This window comes from Ixodes scapularis, unplaced genomic scaffold (assembly GCF_016920785.2).
Source record: "Ixodes scapularis isolate PalLabHiFi unplaced genomic scaffold, ASM1692078v2 PGA_scaffold4__175_contigs__length_147842914, whole genome shotgun sequence".
In the NCBI taxonomy this organism is placed as follows: domain Eukaryota; kingdom Metazoa; phylum Arthropoda; class Arachnida; order Ixodida; family Ixodidae; genus Ixodes; species Ixodes scapularis.
The window spans coordinates 40,470,026-40,476,025 of record NW_024609879.1 but is presented as its reverse complement, the minus strand read 5'-3'; positions in this window follow the sequence as shown (position 1 = coordinate 40,476,025).

The window sequence follows — 6,000 nt, the reverse complement described above, 5'->3', positions numbered from 1 at the left end:
AATTAAGTTTTTTTTGTGGCTCTTCAGCACTGTCACCTTGACCAGTGATTCTGCGGCTGGAGATTGAGCTGGAAAATCTAAAAACGTCGAACAAAACGTGAGTGGTCGACGTTGCCAGCACGTCTTGTATGACGTTCACGACATTTAGGTGTGAACCCGACGTCACTGAAACGTCACTGACGGGGCAATAATGTAACGTCACCCAGGACTTTATTTTAACTTTGAAGACATGCGATTGTTCGACGTTGCTAAAACGTCTTATCGTGACGTCGTGGTGACGATGACGACGTTAAAGTTGAAACGTGACGTCGCCAGCACGTCACGGACAGGACGATAATGGGACGTCATTTATGAACTTCAGTTCAACGTCAAAGAAACGTGAGCGTTGGACGTTGTGAGAACGTCGTGCATCGACGTCTAGGGAACGTTGACGACGTTTGAGTTGAAATACAACGTCGTCACAACGTCACTGATTGGACTCTAATGGAACGTTATATAAGGACGCCACCTCAACATCGAAAAAACGTGATCGAAGTCATGCGGGACGTCACGGACGTCCGGGACTTTTTCTCGACGTTTTCACGACGTTTTGTGCTGCCTGGGCTTTGAGCCATACGGGCGACCCCTTTGACAAACTGGTGACCGGTATGGTTAAACTGTTACCTGTATGGACCCGTTTATTTTCATATAGGCGCCAAATGGTTTTTTTCAGTAGGGTTCCTACACCAGGAATAGCTAGTGTGACTTTTAATACCGAGCGAAAATGCTTTTACAGGCGCATCACACCCGAAAGCCGTAAGCGAGATACAGAGCTATTTGTCACCTATAATTAAGCCATTTTCAAGATGTTCCTCAAGTTCAGGAATGAGTTCAGACAGATACTCATTGACTGAATTTGACTTGGAGTAGCGATGATAGGAACCGACGATAAAATGAACGCTGTTACACTCTAAGAAACACTTAGAGTTACCCGCAAAACACTGGAAGGGAGAATTTCTGCGATCTGCGAAATCAGCTCACCGAATACTCAGGCGGAACATCTGTTTATATCTCAAATTTAAGTCTGCGTTGTGGCATTACGCAATCGAAGCATGAAGTTTTGTATTGTGCGATGCCACAGCGCAGACTTTATTTTTAGGCCGTAACAAAATTTCCGGCTCATCATCCACTGAGCTGATTTCGTAATCGCAGAGATTGACAAATTGAGTGTTTTTCAGGTAAGTAGACGCGCAGGCATTCCTTAGAGTGTAGAGACGTCAGCAACACTAGACATAATGGGTCATAAACAGCTTTTTGAGGTTGCTGATAGTGGCACACCGGCGACGTTAAACAACAATCTGATGTTTTCTAGTGAACTGACGCAAAAGTATTGTTTCGAAATCTCCTAGAACTTTATTACACACAACATGTTCCGTAGACAAGTACGAACGTGCAAGCGACCTGCAAAATGTAAAGAAGTATTACCAAGCTTTTACACAGCTGAGAAGATTGCAAAGCAAGCAACAGCCGGCGTAATTTTAGGCTATAATGTATATTTTGCCGGTAGCTAAAAAATGATTCCTTCAAAACTCTACACACTTAAAATTTCAACACCCTTATTGGTGTAAATGGCTTGTCCTATGGGGAGCACCGTCATTCGTGTAACAGAACACCCTAGGAAATGGGTGTACGTTTTAGCACCTTACGAAAGGGGTGTGATTTTCGGACACCCTAAAGGGTGTGATATGGTCACACCCTAGTATAAAGGCGTGATTTTTCTAACACCCTTAGCCATGGGTGTGCTTTCGAACACCCTAAAAAGGGTTGTGAGTAATGTCTAACACCCTAAAAAGGGGTGTTACTTTCTAGCCCCCCCCTCCCCCCCCCCCCCCCCCCGGTGATGTCCACCTCTCAGAAATTCCTGGGGAGAACCCTGCTTGCGACATTTATTCTTTCTAGCACTGGTGACGTAAGCAAAACTCGACAGGCTTGGAAAGACGGAACGACCGGAAGTTACTTGGGACGCAAGCGGCAGTTCATGTTTTTAAGCATGCTTGCAAACTACTTACAAATAAGAGAGCGATCTCATGTAATCCGTGATAGATGCATAATCCTATTCGGGCAGCACAGAACAATTCGCAAACACAATGCCGGGGATGAAGGCGGTCGCTCAAATTCAACGCAAGCCTCGCGGTCACCGATGAGCAGCTCTCTGTCGTGATAAATGCACAATCCGATTCGGGCAGCACGAAACAACGCAAACACAATGTCGAGGATGAAGGCGGTCGATCACATTCAACGGAAGTCTCGCGTCCGCCGATGAGCAGCTCTTTGTCGAAACTCATCCAACAAACACAGCACAATAATTCCATAGACTCCGACGAAATAAATGGGCCAATAGATGAAAAAGTTGGCATAGATGTATTCCGGCCGTTCACGACGAAAAACCACGGTCGCGAAATGGAACTCGTCAGGTCCTGCTTGCACGAAAAAGAGAACACTGACGGACGCTTTTTGTAAACCGTATTCACGTGGTCCCTACAACTCACCATAAACTGGCAAACGGCGAAGGCTATGACCCCAGTAAGCCATCAGCGCGTCAGAGCGCGTCGCGTGACGAATGTTCGTCCAAGCGTTTTTGTCCTACGGAGAGCGGTCACGTGTTTTGCTCCACACCTCTGATTCGCTAGAAGCGGCCTTCGCACTTGCTCACAGCCACACGGACACAAAAGAAAGTGGGGAGGCTTATCAGAAGAAGAGGTCAAAGGGTTGTGGACAAAGCTGCTAATCTCCCTCTGCTGCCTCCTGGGCTGCACAGGGAGGGTCGCCTTGTATGTGGGACCTTGAAATTGTTGTTGTTCGAATGGCGGTTCCCTTTCGAAAAGTGTGGAGCCGGGGAGTGGCTTATGCTTTCTGGGTAGAGCTCGTTGATCGTCGTCTGGTTTTTGCGTTTTAATTCCTTCTTTCTCTTTCCTTTTTTCTTCATGTGTTTGGAAGTGTATTTATTGGTTCAGTCAGGTGAGTTTGTGCTACCCAAAAAAAAAAGGCGCCCCTGTTTGTTCGAAGCTTCAGCGCAGTTAAAAAGAAAATGAATAAAAAGATTAACCAAAGCGGAATTTGCTCGCTTTTTTCCCGAGAAAGACTTCTCGGGCTAAAACCAAGCAGATTCCGTTTTGGCTAATCTTTTTATTTTTAACGTCGTATTTTAGGCGGCAAAGAAATAGAAATACCTCTCCGGCATAGCCGATTCACGCAGGATACTCTCAACACTCAACTAAAAACGGCGTCGCGTACGTTATGTCAGGATATCGTTGGCGCGACTCATCCCATTCGTTAAATATTGGCTAAACCAAAATGGTGTGGGCACAATCCTTTCGAATAGATCCAATATCGGCGACATACGGTGTGTTGCCTGGGCTGTATACTTACACGTCTTCGGTCACCTTTTGCGAGCGGAGGTGATTTTTTAAATCGAAGTTGAACTGATAAAACTGATGCACGCGCGACACGTAATTTTCGGCTCCTTTCGGACGAAGAGTTCGATCGGAGTTGCAAAAAACATTCTCTAGCACTTCCTAATCATACGCACCTTTGTGTGGCGATTAATTATATTCGATGTTGGTACCGCCGTACATCAGCAACCGTTTCATCAAAGCAATAAACATGAACGGTTATAAAATCATGGGTGTAATCGACAGTATCAACATTACGCCCGTCTCGCACCGTATGAATGAAAAGTGTGTGGACGTCCGTTAACCACTTGACCGGGGACGGAAGCATAGAGCACTGCTCATCGTCATTTGCGCCGGGTTTTCGGGCAAAAACCGGTAGGAATAAATGGCCTCTCCTCCGGCGTGAAGAAAAACGGCGTCGATGACAATGATATTGACCGAACAGAGGGGAAGCGGATTTGTGTAAGATTAATGTGACGCGCATTCTTGCACGTTCTCGTTGATGTCCTGAAGTTTTGACGGGACGCGGACCGATGCATCGCTACATAATTCCAAGCAATTTGAGCTACGTCTTGGTATTGCACAAAGTATAAAATCCACCGCTTAAAGCACATATTAGATAAAAATTCGAGCTTGCTAATGCAGGCGACTTTTTTTTTTCCGACTCATTTCATAGCTAGCTCCTCGATTTGGGGCACATGCTGCTAACCGCGATGACGATCAATCGGTGTCACGATGTCCTTACCGGTTCCTCTCGTAGACAAGGGTTTCTTCGACGTGATTAACTCCGACTCCTTGAAATCATATAAGTCCATCACACCCTTTCTACACGTTATGAACGGGGGGTGTTGCGACGAGTGCCTACACCCTTCTAACACGATTTCCTGAGCATATTTCAAACTGTGGGTGTAAGACGGGTGTATGTAGGGTGTAAGCCTTCTCGTACACCCCTGTTACACCCACCAATACTCAAAATCGTGTAAAAAGGGTGTAGGAAGGGTGTTAGTTAAAACAGACACCCTTTTGACACGATTTTTGGTGTTAAAATATTTACTGTATACCGGTAGACGCCTCTCATTGGAGCTGGCAGTCAGTTCAGTTCTACGACGTTTCACCGACAGATTGTTTTACAAACAGCTATATTAACCTTCTTCCTTTTTTTTTGTAACGTTGATGGTGCGTTTGCGTGACAGCTAGCCAGCTCGAGGATCAACGTGCCTCGACGTCGGGAGAATCTGAGGGAGTCAGAAAAGCCGTGCTCGGTTCCTTATCTCCTATACACGCCTTCCCGAAGGTTGGGCCTTGAGCGTTCGGGAGAGTAGTAGGGCGCGAACGACTAGACAAGACCATTCTGCCCTCTTTATATTTTTAGACTGGGGGTGATGACATCCGATGGAAACGCGTGAGCATTACTTCTTCCGTCGACGGCGACGGGGCAGCGGCATGTCAGCTCGCCCGCATTTACAATGGCATTCCACCGCGCCGCTGGGGCTCCTGCTTTCTGGCTCCGCGCCAGATTTGTGACGCTCCTATTGGTTAAATTCGCTGACTTCATCACGTGTCACCTTCTTCCTTTTTGTAAAATAGTTCCCTCTCTCCCCGCTTCGATGCACCAATAGTCAGTGACAGGTTTAGAAGTGTTTTCGAGGTAAAGGAAGGCTAGGGCGAAGGAAGCAGACGGAACAGTGGAGCGAGGAAGAGGTTTCCTCCTCTCCTCTCCAGCGGTTCGTTTGCTTCCTTCTCCCGAGCCCTCCTTTCCCTTGAAAACTATTCTTAACCTGTAACTGACCATAGCAGCTCCGCTAAAATGCTCGCAGTGCTGAGGCATCCAATATCTAAACACTATATCCCCTTTCTCCTCGCTACGTCATGTCCAAACGAGCGTTCCAATGCTCACGCATTTAAGTAAAACGCGAATCTTCTAGATGAACGGAGAAAAGTTCCTTCGCGATCATACCGTGGGATTGCTCACCCGTTTAAAAGTGTATCGTCCCAAAGCAACCTTAAATAAATTCACACAAACCTACCCCAAACAACAGCAATCTCTGAACCATAAATAGTATTAAATTCAATCGAGCACAATACGGCTAGAGACGCGCGACGTGATCTATAATTCGGATCGCGGCTGGTGGCGTCCTCATGGGAGGGATCCATCGGGGAGCAGTTCGTAGTTCCAGTTCCCCAAGGTGGCAGATATCCTTGTAGGACCATATCCCACGGCGTCATCACTTTCAGAAGGCTGCGAAAGAGCTTCCCTCTGAAACAGAAATAGTCTGTTCCGGTCTCGGTGACTGCTGTCGCGTCGTGGCCGTCGATGTTAACGTCGAGGTCAACGTCGAGGTTATTCAACACCGCCACAGAAGCGTCGTTCCGATGCCTCTCGTCACGAATATGGGTGCCCTCTGACGTTTGTGGTGGATGTTAAATTCTTGCGTCCACGGCAGCACCACCTCCAGTAGTTGACGCCCTTAGTTTTCCCGACGAGGAGAGAGAGGCGACCGGCTGTCCCGGCGAGACCGGCAGAAGGGTGATGATGAGCGTCGGGGTAAGGACGAACTGTATCCTCAGC